The following is a 27,264-nucleotide window of genomic DNA, read 5'->3' as shown; positions in this document are numbered from 1 at the left end:
CAAGCTAATGCTGTATGTCTTCATCCAGCAAGAGAAAACATGTTGACTGTTAAACATAAAACACTTATAACGCAAACACAATAGTTACTGTGTTGTGTGTGTCTATTCGACAAGACAAGTTTAATCCTGTTACAATTAGCACACACTAGAATTGATTGTAGAACTAGCTAATGTTGAATGTATTTATCCGACATAACAAAACATGTTGACAACAGAAAAATCTTTCAACGCTACTGTGCTGTATGTTTCTATTCGAAAAGACAAGTCACAATTAGCACACACTAGAATTGATTGCAGAACAAGACGAAACATGTTTAAAATTAATGTATAGAACAGAAAAACTTATAACGCAAAATATTATGAGATTTAAAATCTGCGTTATAGGATTAATCAGTGTTGACACAAGAGCACTTCTATGCAGTCAGCGTGCACACATAGAATTGCAAATGTTGTATATCTCTATCCGACGTACAGTTGTACTTCTTCTTAATTACTGCAGATAAAATGATTACTACATAGCAGGGGATACCTTTGTTCTAAGGAGATCGATTTTGCGAATTTCGAACACATGCAACAGAGAAACAAATCTGTACAGTGATTAGTTACCGTAACAGAATAAAAAATCATACTACTGTGCAGATAAAATGATTTTACTACTTAGCAGGGGAGATCTTTGTCATACATCATATTGTGTTAAGGAGAAAATTTATGGATTTAAACTCTGTTCTAATACTATAAAAATTAAGGGAATGAAACTTGTTTACAAGGGAGAGGAATAGGAGTGTACTTCATCTTAAATAAAAAATCGCTATTATTATGCAGACAAAGTGAGCTGTGAGAGGGATCGGAAATACACTGGCTGACAGAGCAAATGCAACACCAAGAAGGAGTGATCAGAACTTTATGCAAATTGCAGGGTAGACTGACGTCACTGAGGTATGCTCATGATGTGAAATGCGCCGCTGTGCTGCGCACGTAGCGAACGATAAATGGGACACGGCGTTGGCGAATGGCCCACTTCGTACCGTGATTTCTCAGCCGACAGTCATTGTAGAACGTGCTGTCGTGTGCCACAGGACACGTGTATAGCTAAGAATGCCAGGCCGCCGTCAACGGAGGCATTTCCAGCAGACAGACGACTTTACGTGGGGTATGGTGATCGGGCTGAGAAGGGCAGGTTGGTCGCTTCGTCAAATCGCAGCCGATACCCATAGGGATGTGTCCACGGTGCAGCGCCTGTGGCGAAGATGGTTGGCGCAGGGACATGTGGCACGTGCGAGGGGTCCAGGCGCAGCCCGAGTGACGTCAGCACGCGAGGATCGGCGCATCCGCCGCCAAGCGGTGGCAGCCCCGCACGCCACGTCAACCGCCATTCTTCAGCATGTGCAAGACACCCTGGCTGTTCCAATATCGACCAGAACAATTTCCCGTCGATTGGTTGAAGGAGGCCTGCACTCCCGGCGTCCGCTCAGAAGACTACCATTGACTCCACAGCATAGACGTGCACGCCTGGCATGGTGCCGGGCTAGAGCGACTTGGATGAGGGAATGGCGGAACGTCGTGTTCTCCGATGAGTCACGCTTCTGTTCTGTCAGTGATAGTCACCGCAGACGAGTGTGGCGTCGGCATGGAGAAAGGTCAAATCCGGCAGTAACTGTGGAGCGCCCTACCGCTAGACAACGCGGCATCATGGTTTGGGGCGCTATTGCGTATGATTCCACGTCACCTCTAGTGCGTATTCAAGGCACGTTAAATGCCCACCGCTACGTGCAGCATGTGCTGCGGCCGGTGGCACTCCCGTACCTTCAGGGGCTGCCCAATGCTCTGTTTCAGCAGGATAATGCCCGCCCACACACTGCTCGCATATCCCAACAGGCTCTACGAGGTGTACAGATGCTTCCGTGGCCAGCGTACTCTCCGGATCTCTCACCAATCGAACACGTGTGGGATCTCATTGGACGCCGTTTGCAAACTCTGCCCCAGCCTCGTACGGACGACCAACTGTGGCAAATGGTTGACAGAGAATGGAGAACCATCCCTCAGGACTTCATCCGCACTCTTATTGACTCTGTACCTCGACGTGTTTCTGCGTGCATCGCCGCTCGCGGTGGTCCTACATCCTACTGAGTCGATGCCGTGCGCATTGTGTAACCTGCATATCGGTTTGAAATAAACATCAATTATTCGTCCGTGCCGTCTCTGTTTTTTCTCCAACTTTCATCCCTTTCGAACCACTCCTCCTTGGTGTTGCATTGTCACTGTCAGTCAGTGTATGTATTGTTAACTTACCTTCATTTTAGAGACGGCGTAGTGTTTAGAAGAGAAAACTTATAACTCAAAACATTATGAGATTCGAACTCTGTATAATGAGATTAATCTCTCTACTAATACAAACGCACTTCTTTGCAATCAGCGCACACATCTAAAGCTTTTTTCCCGTTCATTAACAACTGCAGTAGCACCACTTTTGAAAATGTCACAATCAAACGAAGATTCGTTGGTAAATCACATCAATACACACCATATTATAAGAAAAACACAAATTACATAGAGCACTGAAATAACATTCCCAACAAATACACATTCACCAGCCTAGTCATACTTGCAATACACAATTAGACGTGTATTTATAAGAAAATCATAATTATTGACAAACAATCTGCTAACACGTTTATGCACATTTCAATCATTGTTTTCAAATTCATACTGCAATGCCACTTATCAAGGTTACATAAATTGCTCTCAATTAGCAGAAATCATAACACTAGCACTGCCTCTCTTTGATTCTGTAACTTAGGAAATTCGGGTTTGTAACTGTAACCAATAAACACATAGAAAATTCTGAACAGTTTACAACACAGGACTTGACCATCAATGATGGAAACTTCAAAACACCTCTCTACACTACTTTGGAATAGATCACTACTTCCCTGTCACTATCCACAAGCAATTTATTTTCAGCCTGCAACATTTTAATGCTGACATCACACTTTTTACATAATAATTTAATCACTTGCAACTCTGGTGTAGCTGGCAATGCAGACTAAAATCCATTGTGTTTCAAGGGGAACTCTGATGTGAACTACGTCTTCTAATGCAAGCTCTAACACATCTAAATTATCAATAATTCTATCATGGCTATTGATATAGACATTATGAGCAAAGTCTTTCAAAGAAAATTCACGAAGTTTTGCAGACCTCATCTTCAATACACCTAACAGTTTGATCTTTCATTCAGACTCAAGAATTCATTCCACAGAGGTATTAGAAGTGCAACCACTCAATCTCCTGTAGACACCAAATCTTCTCTCTGAACTGTCTGTCTACAATTTTGTAGTAAACACATAAGGCCAGTGGTAATTATTGAAAACACATTGTGGTAAGTATCTGTATCAAAGTAGTGTATGTTTCACTTGTCAATCATCCTTCTGCTTATGGCATGTGCCTAAGTCCATATATGTTTTAAACATGTAAGGAAAGAAAAGTTCATATTACCAGCACCAATAATTGGACTAGCATCTTCATTCCTGGTATATATATCTTTCATGGGATGCTGTATATTACAGACTGACCACCACTTTTGAATTAATTTTAGGAACTGGATTGTGCCATCAGAAACATCCACACCTTGACTTTTAAGCAAATACAAATCAGCAACATTCTTACGATCAAAGACTTTACTGCTAATGATACATTTTGTCCCTATTGTTGTTGGACACAGAGCCATCCTAGATAAATTTGAAGCCATTTTTAGTAACAATTTCTTCTCTGAACGAAACAACTCTTCATGATCTGAAAATTTGGCCTGAGTAGTTATAATTTACAGACTGGCTCTGTACCAACACCAACACTGACCACATCACTTAAAACATCAAATGTCTTATCAAAGTTTGGTATAATAAGAGAATGTCACTGCCCAAATTATTAGTTCTGGAGAGTATCTTATTTGATTAATTACAGAGAGCCCTAACTGTTCCGGGACAAATTTTATTTTACCAATTCTCTCTGCATTAAAATCATAGTCTAACTCAAGTGCATTTTTTCAAAAGGTTCATAGAAAGAATCATCAGAATAACTTGTGAAATGACTTAGCAAAGTATAAAACTTCATCCATCTGTCATAATTCCGGTCTTCACAAACACTAAAATGCTCTGTAGGCAAACACACATTTTTGTGAAACATTTGAACTGCAAATGAACTTGAAACTTTAAATCTCAATGTTGCAACCTTAATACATGACTCATCATCCACCTTCACAAACAATGCATAATCTTCCTTCACTATTCCATTGAATGGTTCAACGAATTTCTTCTGAACTTCACAGATGAAGGAGGTAAAATCTGTAAAATTGTCACATTCACACCACTTAACGAAATAACGTATAAATACTAAAAACACCACAACACATAAAAATATCTAGATAACCGATAAAAGGACACTGCATCACTATTTAATACATGCAAATATTCGGTGGAAAACAAACCAAAACCAAACTCCATGGCACTACAGCCCATGAAGGGCCTTGGCCTACCAAGCGACTGCCGCTCAGCCCAAAGGCCTGCAGATTGCGAGATGTCGTGTGGTCAGCACGACGAATCCTCTCGGCCGTTATTCTGGGGCTTTCAAGACCGATTCGGTGGAAAATAAAAATCGCGAATTCCAGTAGAAAGATAACCTCAACCAACCACACACGTGAGCGGTCCAAACCGAACTGAATGTAGGCATGGCCTCACACGCCGTCTACACGTGGCCAAATGTGACAGCCACTTTGTCACGTATCTATATATGCATTCCGGTCTGATAATATTGTAGTTGGTCCGGGTTCATACGTGAAGAGAAACTGACAATCCTTTCCAACATACGATAAGTCAAAGACGCCAAAATTTGGTTGTTTGAGATGATAGACGACTTGAAGAGGCTGGGTGGTGCGCATACAGGCGTAGAAGTACCGCAGGATTGAATTTATTGAAAAGTGTTTCTTATTTCTACAACAAGGAGCAACATAATAAATATACGAGATCCGTCCGACTCCTTGGCTGAATGGTCAGCGTTCAGGCCTTCAATTCGGAGGGTCCCGGCTTCCAATACCGGCAGGGTCACGATTTTAACTGCTTCTGGCTCGAGGACTGTGTGTCCCAACACTCTCCTCTTCATATTTATGCAACACTACCAACACGCAATAGTGATTACATCCCATTACGTAGGCTTGGCGTCGGGATGAACATCAGATCGTAAAACAGAGTCAAATCCACATGTGAGACACATCTCGCACCCACTACCCCAATGCTGTGGGAAAAGCGGTAAAATATAACAGACCCATGTCATGGCTGCAATTGACTTATATTAAATTATCGACAAGAAGCAGAAACTTGCAAAGAGAATACACGATTACGTAACATAAGTCGCGCGCAGTTGGTACGATCTCAAAATTGACCCTCTTCCTTTCTCCTTACCAGGATGACGATGAAGTGTTGTAACTGCACGTACAGTATTTTATAATTATTCAAGTTAATTCACTTACGTAGATTACTAAGTACTGTTCATTTGCTAATTAACATTTCATGAAGTTCATATTTTCTCGTCGTCAGAACGTCGAACATTTTCTTTAGTAAATTGGACTTAGCTATGAAGCATGGTTCATTTACCACGACGCCATCAAGAAACACTGTTTCTCTTGCATTCTGAGACGGAAGTGCGCTGTGTGTCGTCACACGGCTTCGAGGAAATTCGCTGTGGCGCATCGAATGTTTCGAAACAGTCAGCGGTGACATTTAGCCCATATTTACTGTTAAAACTGTATTTAAATATACAAGAGGCTTATCGCATTCTTTGTTGTACATATTGTACCGGGAACACCGCTACGACAGAAGTCCGAAGTATGTTTGTTGAACTTCGCGCGAGATGGAAGGTAGGCAGCCCGACGAACGCAGTGACGTACCCAGCGAGTGACGTGGCCGCCGTAAGCCAGCTATCCGCTACCGTATATGGCAATGATCCAGCTCGTCCTCAAAAGTACATTTTGAGCTAATTTATCGCTATTTTGACATTGCTAACTTAAAAGCCTTTACAATGGACATCATCTCTTCAGATTTCAAGAAAATCCACCGAGTATTATAGAAGTTATTAGGCTAGACAGTACCCGAGTTCTAGACACTTCCATGCGAACGTGTATAAAAGGAAGACCACCCGACCTACGAATTCAGTGTCTGTCACTCCGCCGTCTCTGTGACACGGGTGACAAGAGAAGTGTTGTGCGTGTCGAACTTCTAGTCGACAGTCTGCGAAATCCAAGTTCGGTATTTTCTCTAAGTGTTGTATCAAGACTTTATCATATTCTTGAAGTGCCTGAATGGGACTTTACTTTTGAGAGCATCGTATTGGAACTTTGTCATATTGCCACATTGGGACTTGGTTTTTTTCGTGTGTCGTGATTAGACATTGATATTTTCTTAAAGTGCCATATAAGAACTTTGTTTTTTTTTTTCCTGAAGCGTCTCATTGGAACTTAGTTATTTTCGCCAAGTGTCACGATAAGACTTTATTATTTTCTTAAGGTGACGTACTGGAACATTGTCATCGGAACTTTATTTTCTTCGGGTGTCGTGTTGGGACTTTAACATTTCGGCACATTGGAACTTTGTTATTTCTACACATTGGAACTTTTTTTTTTTGAAGTGCCACATAAGGACTTACTTATTCGACGACGATTGAATTTTCACGTGTGTTGTATATCGCATTGAACTTACGTTTCGAACTTATTCGAACTTATATTTTTGAATCAATTTCTGGAACATTGAACTTAGGGGACATTCAACATTACGTTTAATTGTGAAATATGCAATGCTTTCCAAGTGCTGCACAGGGACTTATGTTTTGATTCTTAAAGACTGTGACGATTCGGAATACGCATATCGCATTTCCCGAAAGCCTAGAACTTTCCAGTATTTTGAGTGATCCATAATTTATGAAGTCAGACTTTTTCTTTCGAATATTATTTTCTTAATGGCTATTCACTTCGCTTATTAATGCAACAGGACAGTTTCCGAGTGCTACTTATTCAGTTCATTGCCAATATGTTTTAAATCTTCAGAACTATTCATTTAGGGCTGCAGTGACAGTAATCCCCTAGAACATTCTGACTTAACTTGCATTTCTACCAGTACTTGTTCTTCGAGTGATTATTGTAGAACGTTTTGATTTAATATTTAGAGTGCAGTAACCATAATTAAAGGGTCATATCTGTTCAGACAGTGCCCTGAATGTGTGGAGTGCCGTGCAGGAAATTCAGGTGTGAATTACGTCTCGTCGAACCCAGGAACGTGTGCCAATCTTCGAGACATTCCAGAACGTCGGGACATTCCAGAACGTCGAGACTTCCAGAACGTCGAGACATTTCCAGAACCTCCAGACATTCCAGAACTCCTCATCCGAGCAGGTGTGGTCCCTGCCCAGTCGATGTCCAGCACCATCCCAGGGCTTGGAGGTACCAACCAGCCACGACACTTCCACGCTGCTGTACGAGGTGATATGAACTTGCTTTTGATGATCAATAAACTCAATTTATCAAAAAAATCTCTGAAATTGATAACTATACCTCTCTCTGTACCAGCTCCAATGATAAAGCCACTCCCTTGATTAAGAATCATGCTCGTTCATTTAATATCAAGCGCCTTAAAGATATGAACACATTTTTACGGGTACAATATATAATCACGATATAAAACTAGCAATAATTCTTCTTCTTCTACAATTTCCTCATCGCATGTCCGCTGTCATCACAGCGATCGACTCTTGTTCCCAGCAAGTCGGAAAAGTGTGGTGGAACGAAGCCCACAACATTCTCGTAGATTATGTACGCAAGATTTTCTCCTTTTTGCCCTACACCTCTTTCCTTAAATGTCATCTATAAGATAAACTGCAGGAGGTCACTTATTCATTTGAGCCAGTCCCATAATACAGTAAAAATTACAAGAAAGATGATACATATTAGAGTGGTGCTGCCTAGTACCAGATACTAGCACTAGTATCAGAGGGATGTTTTTCTTTACGTTGTCCTTGGACCTCCCAATTCTGTTTAAAGACTTCCATGTAGTCCAGGACTCTTCGTAGTAACAGAGAAGCTTCTGTTCAAGTTTCTCAAGTTCCAAGCGATCTGGGAATTTGCGGTTCCTGCTTCAAACATGGTTTCATTTGGATCTGCAAGTAGACAAGTTGATGTCTATGGAGAGGGCGAACTGTACGTCTCCACATTCGCGGCTACTTCACGTCCAGTGTCAGGTGGAGCTATTAGTTTTAGTTGGTTGGTTTTAGATACCCTGCGATCAGTCAGTAAGCTTCTACGAGTGCAACGTAGAACTTCTTGGCATGTACAGATTTATACCATACAGCTGTGGCACTGTTTCTGGATGAGCGGCCCAATCTGATCATGTCAAAGCATTGTGAGAGGACTTTTGCCTCGGTGTTGGAGCAGTGATAAGTGCAAAGCTTGACCTCAGATACTTAGGCGTATCACTGTGTTCCAGTACAATTCCCAATCACTTCACCTGCAACGTTCAGTATTCCCCACGTGAAAAGCATATGTCTGGTTCTTTGATGGATTTGGTTTGAAAGTATTATTCCCTAAACGTATAAACCACCACATTACCTCACAATTTCCAATGACATGACCAAAGTACTCTACTTTCTGATATTGTACGTGACCTCCAGCTCGGAGTACTGTAGCCCCACATCTCGAAGGATGGTGTGCAGACCTCAGCAACATAAAGTAAACCGGACGAGTTAGCCATGCGGTTACTTTTTTTTTTTTTGCTAGGGGCTTTACGTCGCACCGACACAGATAGGTCTTATGGCGACGATGGGATAGGAAAGGCCTAGGAGTTGGAAGGAAGCAGCCGTGGCCTTAATTAAGGTACAGCCCCAGCATTTGCCCGGTGTGAAAATGGGAAACCACGGAAAACCATTTTCAGGGCTGCCGACCATGCGGTTATGGGCGCGCGGCTGTGAGCTTGCATCCGGGAGGTAGTGGGTTCGAACTCCACTGTCGGCAGCTCTGAATATGGTTTTCTGTAGATTCCCATTGTTACATGGGGCAAATGCTGGGGCTGTACCTTACGAAGGCCACTGCCGATTCCTTCCCACACACAGGCCTTTCCTATCCCATCGTCGCCATAACACCTATCAGTGTCGGTGCAACGTAAAGCAAATAGCAAAACCACCATAAAATAAGACAGGACATACACAACACTGAAGTAAACAGGAACAGAGAAAATGAAGTGACACGGGATTTAAATCATTATCTTGAATGCAGTCCTTGGGAACTAGTTTCAACAGGACTGCTCATGCTGTGATCAAGTACGCAGCTGAGAGACCTAAAGCACTGCACATGCTCCAGTGATGTGTCAGGTACTGTCAACTTTATGGGTTGAATGGCATGTTTTCTTACGGTCACTAAGTTAGTACTTTTCGTGTTTAAACCCACAACTTTTTTGACCAACCAATTTGCCAATATCTGTGGATTTTCATCACTTACTGCAAACAGAAAAGTATCATATGCATATTGCGGATTATTTATTTATTTATTTATTTATTTATTACGATTCAATGGGATGGGTTTAAAGCAATTGTTGAGGAATGTGAAAATAGGTTTGTACCTTTAAAGGTGGTAAGGAATGGTAAAGATCCCCTATATTATAACAGGGAAGTAAAGAGACTAAGGAGGAGGTGCAGGTTGGAAAGAAATAGAGTAAGAAATGGCTGTGGAAGTGAGGAGAAATTAAAGGAACTTACTAGGAAATTGAATCTAGCAAAGAAGTCAGCTAAGGATAACATGATGGCAAGCATAATTGGAGGCCATACTAATTTTAGTGAAAAATGGAAGAATATGTATAGGTACTTTAAGGCAGAAACCGGTTCCAAGAAAGACATTCCAGGAATCATTAATGAACAAGGGGAGTGTGTATGCGAGGACCTTCAAAAGGCAGAAGTATTCAGTCAACAGTATGTAAGGATTGTTGGTTACAAGGATAATGTCCAGATAGAGGAGGTGACTAATACTAAAGAAGTATTAAAATTACCTATGAGAGCAGTGACATCTACAGTAAGATACAAAAGTTGAAAACTAGAAAAGCAGCTGGAATTGATAAGGTTTCGGGGGATATACTAAAGACAATGGGTTGGGATATAGTACCATATCTGAAGTACTTATATGATTATTGTTTGCATGAAGGAACTTTACTAAATGAATGGAGAGTTGCTGTATTAGCCCCTGTATATAATGGAAAGGGTGATAGACATAAAGCAGAAAATTACAGGCCAGTCAGTTTGACATGCATTGTATGTAAGCTTTGGGAAAGCATTTTATCTAATTATATTAGACATGTTTGCAAAATTAATAACTGGTTTGATTGAATTTTGGCATTTAATAGGGTAGATCATGGGAGACTATTGGCAAAAATGAGTGCAATTGGACTTCACAAAAGAGTGACTGAATGGGTGGCTCTGTTTCTAGAAAATAGAACTCAGAGAATTAGAGTAGGTGAAATTTTATCTGTCCCTGTAAAAATTAAGAGGGGAATTCCTCAAGGCAGTATTATTGGACTTTTATGTTTTCTTGTATATATCAATGATATGTGTGAAGAAGTTGAATCAGAGATAAGGCTTTTCGAAGATGATGTCATTCTGTACAGAGTAATAAATAAGTTACAAGACTGTGAGCAACTGCAAAATGACCTCGATAATGTTGTGAGGTGGACAGTAGGGAGTGTATGATGATAAACGGGGATAAAAGTCAGGTTGTGAGTTTCACAAATAGGAAAAGTCCTCTCAGTTTTAATTACTGCGTTGATGGGGTGAAAGTTCCCTATGGGGATCATTGTAAATACCTAGGTATTAATATAAGGAAAGATCTTCATTGGGGTAATCACATAAATGGAATTGTAAATAAAGGGTACAGGTCTCTGCACATGGTTATGAGAGTATTTAGGGGCTGTAGTAAGGATGTGGAGGAGAGAGCATATTTGTCTCTGGTGAGACCCCAACTAGAGTACATTACTTGATTCAGGAACTGGAAAAAATCCAAAGAAAAGCACCTCGATTTGATCTGGGCGATTTCCGACAAAAAGAGTAGCGTTACAAAAATGTTGCAAAGTTTGGGCTGGGAAGACTTGGGAGAAAGGAGACGAGCTGCTCGTCTAAGTGGTATGTTCCGAGCTGTCAGCGGAGAGATGGCGTGGGAGGACATCAGTGGACGAATAATTTTGGATGGTGCCTTTAAAGGTAGGAAAGATCACAATATTGTAACAGTAAATGTGGTACTTCGGTAGACATGAGACGCAGGGCGTGTACCATTCGTTGAAGTGCGTACAGAGGGAGAGGGTTTGTTTAGAAATAAATCTTAAAATTTTTCCTCTGAGTTTGTTAACAAATTCAAAGTCATGTCACCTCTGTACAGCATGCTGTCTTTTCTGAACATAGATACCTTGATCATGACCAAGGATTTCTAGTTTAATGTGGAATCCGAACCAGAAGGATGTCTTCTTAATTTAATGACTCCCACATTCCTTGGCCGGAACTCTACCCACAGCCAGCTCAGCGGCAATGATACTAGGCAATCATGCCGCCTGATCTTAGGTCAGCAATAACCTTACACCTGTCTTGGTCGAAATGGGCCTGTACTTTGTATTGAACTTGGATCTCATCATTCAAGGCACCTTTTGGGTGGTCCAGTGACAGAGAACACTAGCAAAAGATATGTGGAGCTACAGGCAAGAGACCAAGAGAATATAGAGTTTGCGTAAATGTGTTGCAAGGAAGATATTTTAAGATGTCGTTGGTGATGTGGGTCATCACTTCACTAGTGCCCGCTCCTAATGCTCGAGAGGTTCCGGAACCCTTTGAGATTGTCGGTATAGTCTTTCACGGCCAGTGTCTTCACTGTAAGCTGCGATCGAATTGCGTTAGTAGCTGCCAATGTTTCGCCGGAAACTGAGCGCAGCATTCTCAGGAATCCGCTCTGTATGAACGTCAGTAGTGTACACAAGGTGTGGCATCCAGTAAATGGAAGAGTAACCCGAAGTGGCAAGAAATTTATCTGAAAAGAAACATAAAACACATTGTTGGTGTAGCTCCGAAGACGTAGCTGATGAAAACTGCCATGAAAGTGAGGATCTGGCAACGCTTGAGGCCGACGTGTGGAATGGACGTGTTCCTACAAGCTGGGCTCAGCTTACCTCGCATGTCCGTTATGTATAACAGAGTAACAGAGGAGGGACTGTTGACAACTTGGCCAAGTGTAGATCCTTCAAACGGCACTCGTCATACAACAGCCACGCCCAGAAATCTCCTGAGCTGTATAGATTACTTTCCCCATGATGGACCTAGAACTTGTGTAACAATTAGTCAAGTATATTCCATCTCTTCGTGAAGTGATAGTTATTATTATTGTTTATAGTGGCCTAGAATCAAGGTTATCGGCCCCTAATGGTACGAAATGTAAGAAAAATTTTCAAGTCCAAAAATTCATCCACCGACCACAATTCAATTCTTGATTATGAATAATGGATGAATTCGAAGGTAAAATTATCAGCAGCTCACAGTATTAAAATTTACAAATAATTTCATATCAATACTCCGATTCCAATTAAAGAAACACGACGACGAACAATGATTATGAACTTAAAACAATGTTATGTTCTGACCAAGGTGCTGTTCCCAAAGCACATCCCTGAATAGGTGATATTTTGTTGAAAATACAAGCCAACGGACCCTCATAATGGTATGTATCCCTAGTAGAGCAGAACCATGCTCTTTATCATATAGCGGTACTAAAGTATACTCACGGTGTTCTTCACTACGCACAGGTAATGCAGACTTATGGTGTTCGCCACATAAGGGCCCCAATCATACGCAATGCAAGAATGGTGTTCCTAACATAGTAGGCACTAATCGCAGGGACCCGTACTATCCCGTGGTGTTCCTAACATAGTGAGTACTAATCACAGGTAAACACCAGACCCGTAGATTCTGTCACAGTTCCGAATGGGGATATGAACACAGTTATGACAACGGCGAGCTAATACAACAATGGGCAGATGCTACGGAACTCTCTCTTATTCATGATGACAAACAGCCACTTTATTTTAACAGTGGCCACTGGAGAAGAGGATATCATCCAGATTCGATTTTCGTCACTAATAACTTAGGAGAACAATGCAGCAAGGGAGTATGCAACCCAGTACCTAAGTCTCAACACAGACCAATCCTGTCAGTTTTACTCCGCTATCCGACCTCTGTATGTTCCCTTTCGTCGTAGATACAACTTCAAAAAAGGGAGATTGGTCAAAATTCCCTGCTTTACTGGATGATACGGTCCAAAACATCAAACCAATTCCTGAATCATATGAACAGGTCACTTGGGCTGTTAAGGAAAGTTCTCGTAAATCTATTCCCCGTGGATGTCGCACTAGTTACATCGAAGGTCTTAATCTGGATGCAGTCTCGCAACTAAATGATTCCTACAAGCTATTCAAACAGAAATTAATAGGTGAGGAAGCTATTACAGAAGCACACGCCCTAACTTCTCTAATAGCCTCATCGAAAAGAGAGACTTGGTGGTTATGACGCTGAGCAGCCAAAAGCCTGGAGACCCCTAAGGAAGCTGACCAGAGATCCAACCATGAGTAACACACATTCTTTTGTTACAGTCAATCAGTTTGCCCACCAACTTCTCATGAATGGCAAAATAAAACAAGAAGCCAAAACCCGGAGAGCTATGTTGAAGGTACCTGCGGGCAGGGATGAAGAAATATCTGAGCTCATGCAACATTTCAATTTCACTGAGTTGGAATATGCAATTATCAAGCGCAAATCAGGTAAAGCTGCGGGTTTGGATGATTTTCGTGTTGAGAAAATAAAGAATTTTGGAAGAAACACGAAAGAATTGTTGCTACAATTTTATAATAACTGCTTACAGATGTCCAATATTGTGGAGCAAATCACGTGTAATTGCTGGTCTAAAGCCTGGAAAGGACAACAGAGACCCCAGGAACTACAGACCAATATCTCCTCTGTGCCACCGATATAAGATTTTCGAAGGAATGATACTCAACAGACTCATCCAGACTATCAACAAAAACCTGATTCCACAACAGGAAGGCTTTAAACCAGGCAAGAATGCTGTTGCACAAGTTCTCAACCACACGCAGAACATTGAGGACGGTTTTGAAAATCGACAAACTACAGGAGTAGCTTTCATTGACCTCAGTGCTGCATATGATAGAGTGAACCACCGTATACTGCTTCAGAAGATCTTTACACTCACGAAAGATTCAAAACTTACCAGATTGATGTCAACCTTGTTGCAGAACCGCAGTTTTTTATTTTCAAGGACAAAGAATCAGATCGAAATCACAGAAAAATGGATTGCCCCAAGGAAGTGTACTGGCTCCATTGCTATTTATTAGTTATACCAATGACCAACCACTCCCTAACAAAACAAGAAGTTTCATATACATAGACGACCTTTACTAGCCTGCCAGTGTGCAACTTTTGAAGAGGTAGAACTCACACTTGACAGCGCTCGGAAGAAATTATTCACATAATACAAGGCTAACCACCTAAAGCCGAATCCGTCAAAATCTCTGCTTTGTGCTTTCCACCTCAAGAACAGAGAGGCATCAAGGAAATTATACGTCTCTTGGAATGGAACCCTCCTGGAACATTCTTTCACCCCAAAGTACCTAGGCGTAACGCTGGACCGCTCACTTACTTTCAGAAAGCACTGTTTCAACATCAATCACAAAGTCAATGTCAGAAACAACATCCTGAGGAAGCTGAGAGGTACAAACTGGGATGCAAAGCCACAAGTTCTTAGAACCACTGCATTGGTTCTGTGTTACACTGCTGCGTAATACGCATCCTGTGTGTGGTATAGATCAACACACGCTAAGACTGTGGACCTGCCCTGAATGAAGCTTGTAGATTAATCACAGGATGCCTGAAACCTACCCCTGTTGAGAAGATACACTGACTTGCTGACGTTTCACCTCCAAGTAATCGTCGAGAAATCGCTGCTGATCAAGAACGGCTAAAGGTTGAGAATGTTGAAGCTCACCCGGTGTTTGGTCATAAAAAATCTCAATCTAGGCAGAAATCCAGGAAAGTTCCCTCCAGACATCAAATCCCTTGAAAGGACCACCAGAAAAGGCAAGACATTCCTTATGGAAATCTAAGCAGCAATAATGGATGAGGCCACGTGAATATCTTCCGGCTGGGTGTAATGAAGACTGGAGTGTTTGGAGGTCCCTTAACCGAACTCTTTCGCTGCGCTATTTTTAAACAGAACACTTATAGAAAAATGTAATTTTTTCGTATTTTCCAAATGAACTGAAATTTATTTTTTGTTAAAGGTTAGTGACATTCAACACCAATGCACAATTTTTAACTCAACTTTGGCAAACTAGCAGTGACATTTGACCTTGAAACACACATTACTGTGATACATCTCCCAACATGGAACCGGACACATTTCAGGCTGCCCTGGGTAATTCTTACAAAAAGTACTGTCTATTTACTCTTGCACAGTCCCTTCCTTTCTCTGAACATTTTGCTGGTAATATGGAACAAACAACACAATTAGGTTTGTGACTCTTGTCCTGCGGCTCCCCAAGAAAGTGCGTCTCCGTCAGGCGCGCTTGAGGTATGTAATCAGAAGGTCTTCCTCGTTTCGCCAGCGAACTGCACTGATACTCTCGTAGAAGTCCGATTATGACAGAACTACTGAAGTCAGGAGCGCTAATTGCCCTTTTTTGAAGCTTATTGTACAATATTCTTCCATTCATTAGTGAAGTTTCATTGCCATCATTAATATCCTGCTAGTCTGAAACAAAATGAAGATCTTCCTCGTTGGCACTTTCTTCCGAACAATCACTATGCACATCATTACTTGTTCACTTGTCCAAATTTACTGAAAAGACTGAATCAGAATCGGCCAATAAAAGATTGAAGATTTCGTCACTGCCATTACTAATGTTTTTCCGCTCGCTCATAGCTGCTGAGTGAAGCCTGCTATCGGCCAGACAGCTGACAGGAATGTTGGCGGGCGGCTGGGTGAAAAATAACAGTTAAACATAGGTCCAGTATTCGCGGCAACGTTTTCAAACAATGCTTATTACATAGTCAATACATGACTATAGATGTTTGTATTATTTATGCGCCTTTATTAAAGAAGCGCGTGGAAATTATAGCAGGAAAAAAGTCGATTTCCGCAGCGAATGCTATAGAGAAGTAAGTCGACAAAAGTCGATTTCCGCAGCGAATGCTATAGGGAAGTAAGTCGACAAAAGTCGACTTCCGCAGCGAAAGAGTTAAGAACTGGTGTCAGCAGGGCGAAGTAATCACTTAAGTTATCGGGCTTCACATCAGAGGACAGCAAGTGCGACTGCAGTGAAGAAAAAAAGTGAACCATATGTATCAATGTCCTTTCAGCCCATTTTCATACTCAGAGCATGATTTAATGCTTGCTGATTACAATGCCCTTGGTGTGGCTGAGTTTTGGAAAACACCATCTAGATGTACAGTAAATTTGGTCAATTTCCTATGTTTGTTAATTTTTGGAATTTTCGTAAATAGTTTGAAATTATTTTACTTTTATTGTATGATTAAGTATGATTCTGACACGAGTAAATATATAAATAAACCAGGAAATTCAGCATCCCTTGGACTCTTCCCACACCCACAGAGGTTTAAGTGTTTGACCCGCGAGATAAATTTTATTTCGCTCAAGTCGGCCGGAAAATCGGGTAGGACTCCCCATATCTGCCACCTGGGACGCGCCATGTTGGAGTTATCACGACAGCGTAGTATGCTGGAGGTTAATCTGCTTTAATCTGATATCGTCTATCCCTCCCGGCTCACCGCTAGAAAAGCCGCATATATTTTTTTCTAGTTGGTTTACGTCGCACCGACACAGATAGGTCTTATGGCGACAATGGGACAGGAAAAGGTTAGGAGTGGGAAGGAAGCGGCCGTGGCCTTAATGAAGGTATAGCCCCAGAATTTGCCTGGTGTGAAATTGGGAAACCAAGGAAAACCATTTTCAGGGCTGCCGACAGTGGGGCCCGAACCTACTAACTCCTGAATACTGGATACTGACCGCACTTAAGCGACTGCAGCTATCGAGCTCAGTGAAAAGCCGCACAAGGTGACTAAACTCTAACTCTTCTGACCGTAAAGTTTTGAAGTGTGATGGTGAGGTTTACCATTCTCAACGAGGTGGCGGACAATATTTTTTGATGTTACATTCGCATGACCCTCTCTAGCTGTTAGGTTTACAACTCAGATGCTTAAGAAACCTCCAGGCATTGTGACTGCTCTTCCTTATATCAGTCTCCTCCATTATTATATATCGCTTTTAAGGGAACTTCCCCAGCTTGGACGGTTTCGGAGCTCAAAGGATCGTTGTCAAAGAGATCACGATAGTTTCACAATATTCCCCTAGTTTCTGTAATAGTGTGCAGCCTCAGGGAATTGAGATACGAGAACAATGCTTCACGATATTTGCAAAATAATCATATGATTCAGTAAAAAGCTCTACGTTCAAAATGTTCTCGTCCAGTGAAATGGTACATTTCTCCTAATCAGCCTTCATAAAATGATATCTTCTTCGAAGAGGAACTCACATTCTAAAGATTTAAAGGTAATACGTATGAATCTAAGACGAAGCCACAGAACTGGTTGCAAATAGAGGATTATGGGGGCGTTTAGTAAATTCACAGAGGGTAGACGGTTGAACGCTGGAGGGAATAACAGTCTGTAATGAAGAGAGATGAGGGATTTTTGCCCCACTTATTTCGCTGATAACTGAGATATGTTTGCTTACGCGGATACTGTAAGTTAATATCTGGATTATATCCATGTTCCATCTCGCACTGTTGAATGATGCTGGAAGTTTGTTATGCAGTATAATTTGATCGCACGAATCTGCCCATTCTATGCCAGCCTCTTCTCTTTTGTCGGTACCTGGGTAGCCCCATATTGTATTCTGACTGTTGAAATAAACAAACACAAAATTCTCATATTGATGCTGGAAGGCTCCACAAATCTAAACACAGTATCTGATGGCTTGTTAATTGAGCTCTACTGTGGGAGTTTCAATGTCATTACGGGGGAGGATCTGGATGTTGGATAGCACTGAGGATCTTCAACCACTAAACGCATGTCCGTGATTTTTGAACGGCGAAGATTCTAGCCTCGGTGAGTTTCTTGAATGCATATTATTAGCGTGCGGAGAAAATTGCGAGGGTATATATTTTGTGTTCTTTTTCAGATTCTTGGTATTCAGTCACTAATAGAAATAAAATAATGAAGTTGCAAAATATTATTATGCGAAAGTGCGTAAAATAAACCAATATATCCATACATACAGAGACGACGAAGAGCAGAAATTGAGCGGTGACAAAAGTTAAATACTGTCTGTTTATTCCAGTAACTTCTACAATGTCGTCCGGTGACTTTGCTATGTGTAGAGCTGATATGACCTAGTATTATGTTAGGAGAAGTTTATCACAGCTTCAACTATTAATTTCTGAAATTAAATAGAAGCAAGAAATTAAGTTGTTCAACCTATTCAATGCAAGTAAATAAGAAATGTAGTGTTACATTCTTATTTGGTTAAAAGAGGTACCGGTTTCGACCACCAATCTGGGTCATCATCAGCCAATTAAAAATATAAAAACAATGAACAGGGAAACAAAAAATTAAAGGATATGTCTTTCACAAAAGCAGTTCATGAAGCATTATAAGACAATAGGGGTTAGGACTGTCCGATTTTAAATCATAAAATCCAGATGAACTCGAAGAACAGTCACTTATTTGTGTCAAAGCGCAAGTCCCTGAAGAGTGGCACAACACACGCAATGTCCGGCACTGTTTTCAACCAAATAAGTATGTAACACTACATTTCTTATTTACTTGCATTAAATAGGTTGAACCACTTAATTTCTTGTTTCAGTTTAATTTGTGATACAGTTCAATATGAAACATTATGACATTCTATTAATTTCTGTGTTGAGAGGATACGAGGCGAAAAGTACGATGCTTGCGTGCGTTAGAAAATTTCGTCAAATTATTATTCGGCATGGGACGTTAAATTTAGTGCATTTCTCATCGAATTCTTTCAGACGTAATGAAGCACGTGTTTGCATTAGAGCAGTGAAATTTAGAGGAATTTTAAGCAAGTTAATTTGCGAGATTTCATGAGCACAGACGTACAATCAGTTATGTATACAAATTGAAAAGCTTTGGTCAACTTGTAATTTATAAACTTCAATAATGGTAATAAAATTATTTATTTGGCGTATGGCTACATAACTAAAATCAATTAATATTTACAATAATGATTTCATACTATTAACAACAATAATTGATTCTATCACGCTAGTATGTTGAAGACAGGGGAGAATTAGATTTTAATCTATCTCAGCAGTATAACTATGGTATTTAGCATTAGAGGTTGCCTCAAGGCATTTCCTGGCAAGCTGGTTAATGATAAAGTTCACATCAAATGTTTGGCCATCACATATTGTCTAGTTGATTTATCCAACAATAGGCAACAAATTTAGTCCCTAGAAAAACTTCATGAGACTGCATCTAAAATGAATCCAAATCTCATAATAGAAAACCAGATACACGGAAGTATCTACTCGTACAAACAAAACCGCGTAACTCAGTTTGGCAAAATTCCTCACGTAAATAATTTCTAATACTTGGGAAAATTCTCCAGCAATCAACATTAAATCATGAAGAAAACAGAAAAAGTTTTCTGTAGTACAAGTAGGTCATAGTATCACATGGAAAAGGTACAAAAATTAATATCCTTGAACGCTAAATTAATATATTATAACACGTAATTAGGTCTGAAACATCACACATGTCAGAAACATTGATCAGACTGGAGAAAGATCACTATCTAAAATTATCGAAAAACTAAAAGGAAATATCCTGACGGACATGTTTGGCCAAGTATGCATAGTAGGGTGTGGATGAATAGGAGGTCTTCGGAATTATACCAACATATTGAGAAAATATCGGACACAATTGGAAAAAGGCGATTGAAATTTGATGACCATATTCAAAGAATGGTTGATGAATGACAAACTAAAAAGATTTTTAAGTATGCCTCCTTGCTAAAAGGCAAGAATAATTGGATTATCTACAAGAAAAGGACTTCGAGAAATCAGCATTCCAGATTAAAGTACATGGGACAAAGCGAAGCATTATGATAAAAAGCCAGGATGAAAACAAAGGGATGGACCGCTCTCCGGTATACACCATGAGGTGTGTCGAGGAGGCGCCGTTGTGGCTGAAGAACTTATTACTTCTCTACTGTGTGCAACCGTATGTGCCTGGCTACATCACCAGAAATTGAGATGGTCCTATTCGTTCAGTAGATAGTGTGACTTGAAACAAAACCACAGTATTAAATCACGTGCGGCTTCATCCCGGCGAGACGTGACGCTCGTGCACCGACAGCATGGTGCTGCGAGCGAAGATTTGCCACAAAACACGGCACAGGTCGGCATCTCTCGAGTGTGGTTCAGATGTGCAGCGTTAAGTTACATGAATCTCTAAACGTATTATCATATTACTGAGAACACGTGTGCTTTTACACCAGTGTGTGTTCGGATCTGAACTGCTAGATTGATTTTCTGGCTGAAGATATGCGACAGATATTTCTCGGTATGGCTTCTCGCCAGTAAGCGTTTTGGAAGTGCGATTCTTCCGTTGAAGTGCTTACTACAGATACTGCTTTGGTGTAGCTATTCTCTCGTGTGAGTTAGTATGTGACGTACCAGTCGGGATTTTCTGCTCAATGATTTGCCACAGAAATTACATACAAAGAACACCTCGCCAGATCTCATGTGACCCGTTACTCGGGATTTCGTGGTGAATAATTACCCACACTCATTACAGGAATGTGGCTTATTGCCCATGTGAGCCCGCAGATGATATTTTAGAACGACTTGCTCGCTGAAGGATTTGCCGCAGACATTACAGCAGTATGGCCTCTCGTTCCTGTGAGTCCGCATATGTTGCGTGAGTCCACCTCGTTGCGTGAAGAGCTTACCACAGATATTGCACCAGCATGGCTTCTCGACGGTATGAATCCCAATATGACGAGCAACGCAGGATTTCGTGCTGAAGGATTCACCGCAGACCTTGCATCAGTGTGGCTTTTTTCCCAGTATGACTCACCGTGTGACGTGTTAGGTGTACTTTATGTACGAAGGATTTTTCACACACATTGCATTCGTGCGGCCTGTGGTCTGCGTGTGTTTTGATGTGACGTGCTAAATGGCATTTTCTACTGAATAACTTGCCACACGCATTACAATGCACTGTCTTGTCTCCCGTATGAGTCTGAATTTGATATGTTAGGCCCAACTTCCAAGCTAAAAGATTTGCCACAAATATTACCTAAATTTGGAGTCTCTCCAGTATGAGTTCACATATGTACCATAAGTCAACTTTTATGGGTGAATTGTTTCCCACACATAGTGCAACAGAGTAGATTCTCAGCCGTGTGAATCCGAGCATGATAACCTAGGCGATATTTACTGCTGAAGGATTTGTAACAGATATCACAACGGTATGGCTCGTCACCCGTGTGAGATCGCACGTGAGCGATTATGCTTTCTTTTCGGGTGAAGGATTTGCAACATAGATGGCAGCGGTTTGGTTTGTCGTCCATCTGAGTCTGTAGGTCAAGTGCTAAGTGAGATTTTCTACCGAATGACTTGTAGCATATATTGCCATAGCTTGGCTTCCAGCCTATGTGCATGTGAGAGTCTAGGAAGGATTTCGTGATGAACGACTTACCACATGCAATGCACCCAAGTGGCCATTGGGCTATGCGAGTCTGAATATGTCGTGAAAGGGGGCATCTTTTGCTGAATGTCTTGCCACACAAATTGCAACTTAAACAGGTTGCTCCACCATCCGGAGGTTGATGATCTGCATAGCTCATCTCGGCTCTTGATCTATATAGACAAATTAAAACCATGTGACGAATAGTTTAACAGCCAACTCAACCAGAACTCTCATACAAAGGAAATGCTACTGTACATGCCACTCACTAGTATCCCACGCAGAGAATATCATTACACATGAACATCACATTTCTCTCACTTGTTACGAAGATGTGTTGCGTCTTTTCTCTCGAATTACGATATCACGCGAAGTAACTTGTGACGATGTGGGAATGTACAAGTTCATAGACAACCTCACTTAAAAAATCAATGATAAGAAGAGGTATACTAAAAAAAGATGATAACAAGCTCTTTAATCCGGCACACATTTATAAACTGAAAACCGTGTATGTCCGTTCTCCTACATAATGACGGCATTAGCTTAGAAGCTTTCATGTTGTTCTTTGTGGCAGTCAAGTAATAATTTTTGTAAAAGCCCTTGTTGTAGAGGGTGTTTGGGAGAATCTCTCTGTTGTAGATATTAATAAAGTTGAGAACATTTTTTGCCGACAGTCAGCAAGATCTGCTGAAGCAGGGCTAATCTTCTATGAATGTCACTTACTGTCACGCAAAACATACTTATTGAATTTGTACATTGTTATCACATCAATGTAGCAGTCTATACTTCAGAGTCTGGTCATTTCTAATTACGTAGCTCTGATGGGCAATCAAACACAGCCAACCCACATATAGGACGGTAGGTTTATACAAAGAAGTTCACACTTACTACATGTCTTTAACAGAGGCCATATACAAAATGGAAACCACTCATCCTGATGAAGTGCTGTGAAAGATGAAATATAACAAGCACATGACAGCTCTTTCCCTAACACTGGCGCTTTTTTTCTCCTCCAGATACTGTTGTCATAGACATTATGCAGTCAACAATGAATATGGCTTTGGTAGTGTTTCATTACTATGTTCTGATACCCTGAATTTGAAACCAAATTCAAGCTATCATGTCTGAATATTCTTACAAGTGTTCCTTTAACACTTTGGCTAGAAGGAACATGAAAATCAAGGCTTGAGCCAAAACTCGTGAAGACAAGACGTTGAATTCCACCATAGTGGATATTGCTCCTATGTAAAGGAAGGAATGGGATTCTTTTTATTTCAAAAGATCGCGGACAACATGAATATTTTAGTGTCTTGGTGACATAGTTGGATAGCATCTAAGTCTAAGCCTGTCTTCCCACCGCATATTCTATGAAAGAAGAGCGAGAAATAAAAATTTCTTGGTTAAAGGTCAGGTCCGTTTACAACATGCACATGGGAAAAGTCGATCACGCATGCCAAAGCATATCGTAAAAAGAACTGGTACTTCTCAACTCATGGTGGATGCACTGAATTCCCATGGCCCAGTCGAATGCATAACTTCGTCACAAGCAAAGTAATGGGATGCTCGACCACGTGTTGTTACTGCACTCTTAGGAGAAAATAAGTGGACAAATGAAAGGGGGACATTGATTCCAGATACGATATGCTAGACCTCATGATTATCGCACAGGGTATTGATGTTGATACCACTAGGCAACGAGGCACAAACAATATGACACCGGATTTTATGTCATACGTTCAGTGGCATTTCACGCCAAGTAAAAGGTGCAAAAGAAAGGCCAATCTTCTTTACGTGATAATGCATTTTTTTGACAAGTGATTTATAAGGTTAACAATTAATTTTTCAGTAAAATGGTATTTCATTTTGCATTAATAAATATTCTCCACGAATCAGCTATATTGCTGGAACATGTGGTACGTCCCAGGAGATGGACACGGGTTGCCTACGTGCCTGCCGGCAGAATTGAGCAAAATATGAAAGCTCTCGCGGACGAAACAACCATAAAGTATCTAATGGCGATTTTGGAGGAGATGGAGACGTTCGGTACGGAGCAGTTGGCAGAAGAGTTACTCTACCTTTCTGGAAGTTATTGCAGAAAGGAGCATAGCGTTTCAACTCTAGAGGAGGGGCTGCACAAGGTGCCTGTTCCCCATGTCCGGAACGGCGTGCCAATGCCAAAGGGCCTAAGTAGGGATCGAACCGTCGATCTCATCATTAGACTATGTTTTTTTTCTTGTTCCTGATACTGCAAACCTAGGTATCAGGTTTTGCTCTACGATGCACCGTTTTCGAGATATTTAACATTTTGCATTTAAGCCCCAAATTTAATGAATCGAACCTGCACGGCACGTTATACTCTCTACCATAGCTAAACCTGATAATGTTACGAATACTTGCTTCAATACAAGCTAAAACAGAGCGAATGCCAAAGGGCCTAAGTAGGAACCGAACCGTTGATCTCATCATTAGACTATGTTTTACTTGTTCCCCATACTGCGAACCGAGGTATTGGGTAGAAAAATTTTGTCCGTTTTGCCCTACGATGCACCGTTTTCGAGATATTTAACATTATGCATTTAAGTCCCAAATTTAATGAATCGAACTAGCACGACACGTTAGCCTCTAAGCTAAGAGCAGCAGCCATCTTGCGCAAGCACCCTTAAGGCGTCTCATAAGGAGACGTGTATAGCCGCCATCTTGCGCAAGCATCCTTAGGGCGTCTCAAGCCATGGACACTTAAGCCGTCCCATAAGAGCAGTCGCTATCTTGAGCAAGCATCCCTAGGGCATCTCATAAGGAGCCATGTATAACTACCATCTTGAGCAAGCATCCCAAGGGCGTCTCATAAGAACCTGTGTATAGCAGCCATCTTGCGTAAGCACCCTTAAGGAGTCATGTATAGCCGCCATCTTATGCAATTAGCGTCGAGAGAGGGCCGCTGTAGAATTTCTCTTTTTAAATTATCCATCACCACATTTCAAAGGTATCTAGCTAAAGATGGCAGCACTGCGGATGACAGGTGACGAATTTACATCTAAAGAGGGCAGCACGGTGCTCTCTGGATTAAAGATGGTGGATGACAGCTGTCAAAAAAGCACGTGGCTATGTTTACCAAACAAGAGCACGTAGAATTTGCCACCACCACATTTCAAACTAAAGAGGGCAGCACTATGCTCTGTTGATTAAAGATGGCGGATGGTAGCTGTCAAAAAAGCATGTGAGTTTGTTTCCAAACAAGAGCACGTGGAATTTTTCAATTTGCCGCCACCACATTTCAAAGGTATCTAGCTAAAGATGGCAGCACGGTGGTCTCTTGATTAAAGATGGTGGATGATAGCTAGCAGAACTTTTCAAATTGCCCGCTACTACGTGCTTAAGGTAGTAGCCATAAAGAGGGCAGCACGGTGTTCTGTGGATTAAAGATGGCGGATGACAGGTGATGAAATTGCCCGCAGCACGGTGCTCTGTTGATTAAAGATGGCGGATGACAGCTGTCAAAAAAGCACATGGCTTTGTTTCCAAACAAGAGCACGTGGAATTTGCCGCCACCACATAGAGGGCAGCACTGTGCTCTATAGATTAAAGATGGCAGATGACAGCTGTCAAAAAAGCACGTGAGTTTGTTTCCAAACAAGAGCACGTGGAATTTTTCAATTTCCCGCCACCACATAGAGGGCAGCACGGTGCTCTCTTGATTAAAGATGGCTGCTGTCACGTGGAATTGTCTGCCACCACAGGTATCTAGCTAAAGAGGGCAGCATTGAGGTTTGCGATGCAAGATGGCTGCTGTCAAAAGCATTTTTCAAATTATCCGCCACCACATTTCAAAGGTAAGTAGCTAAAGAGGGCAGCACTGTGCTCTATGGATTAAAGATGGCGGATGACAGCTGTCAAAAAGCACGTGGATTTGTTTATCTCGAGCTAGTGAGGTTAAGTTGGTACCACTAAGTTTTAGGCCCGCCAAGATGGCAGCACTGCCGATGATAGGTGACGAAAGAGGGCAGCACAGCGCTCTGTAGTTTAAAGATGGCGGATGACAGCTGTCAAAAAGCACGTGGCTGTCAAAAAGCACGTGGCTTTTTTTATCTCGAGCTAGTTAGGTTAAGTTGGTATCACCGAGGTTTATTCCCGTCAAGATGGCAGTACGGGGGTTAGCGATGCGTTGTTGTCGATGACAGCTGTCAAAAAGCACGTGGCTTTGTTTACAAATCTGTCAAAAAGCACGTGGCTGTCAAAAAACACGTGGCTTTGTTTACCTCGCGCTAGTTAGGTTAAGTTGGCACTACTGAAGTTTAGGTCCGTCAAGATGGCAGTACTGAGGTTAGCGATGCGTTGTTGTCTGTCAAAAAGCACGTGGCTGTCAAAAAACACGTGGCTTTGTTTACCTCATGCTAGTTAGGTTAAGTTGGCACTAGTGAGGTTTAGGCCCGTCAAGATGGCAGCAGTGAGGTTAGCGATGCGTTGTTGTCGATGACAGCTGTCAAAAAGCACGTGGCTTTGTTTACAAATTCAAATCTCCCGCCAAAATTCAAATTTCCCGCCAAAATTCAAATTTCCCGCCAGAATTCAAATTTCCCGCGCTGCGGGAGGAGGAGGAGGCGCCCGAACTGTCCCATTATACTACTGGGGTGCGATTACTAACTGATGTACAATATTAGCCGAAGAACAACTAATGGTTTTGGCAAGGAAACCAAAAATCCCTTCTGAGCACTACCTCACTAGAACACTGCTTACTATCTTATCGTGGCCTGTTTCTCTGAATGCACGTGTCGGACGGAGAAAAGAAGTACACACAGTTCATGGATATGTTCAGAAGAAAGATAATTGCCAACAATTTCCCGATTATGCAGAAACTGATCACCGCGAACACACGGTACAAAGAGCGTGATATTCACCTAGTCACGTACTACAATCGCTTCCATCCAACGCACATTGACTACATCCTTGTCAGACGAAGGAATCTCAAAGATGTTCTAGAGACAAGAGTTGTTCCTTACGAAACCGTTGCGATGCAACATCGACCAGTTACCTGTAAGATGCGGATAGTCACCAAGAGTCAATACTTCGCAGGAAATGGACCAAATTGGATGAAACGGTGACGCCTGAAGAAGGAGGCCAACATTGTTGCAAACGTTACAGTGCCACAAGTCACCATATTAGAAGCGAGCTGGACTAAACTGAAAGGCGCCGCACGCTCCATTCCTGGAACAACTAAGTCAGGGCGACGACAATGAAGGATTAACAATGACACGTGGTTTCGGAATGACGATGTTATGTATGCAATACGGTTGAAGAAACCGCTGTAAAACGAGTTTCTTGCTCGTTGGAATGCCTACAAAGCAGCCAGTAGTAAAGTGAAGGAGGTTGTCGCTGTAACAAAAGCAAAGCGGGAAGCAGGTCTAT

The sequence above is a fragment of the Anabrus simplex genome, chromosome X, assembly GCF_040414725.1.
Source record: "Anabrus simplex isolate iqAnaSimp1 chromosome X, ASM4041472v1, whole genome shotgun sequence".
Lineage (NCBI taxonomy): Eukaryota > Metazoa > Arthropoda > Insecta > Orthoptera > Tettigoniidae > Anabrus > Anabrus simplex.
The sequence above is the reverse complement of the archived record's forward strand: the minus strand, read 5'-3'. Positions refer to the sequence as shown.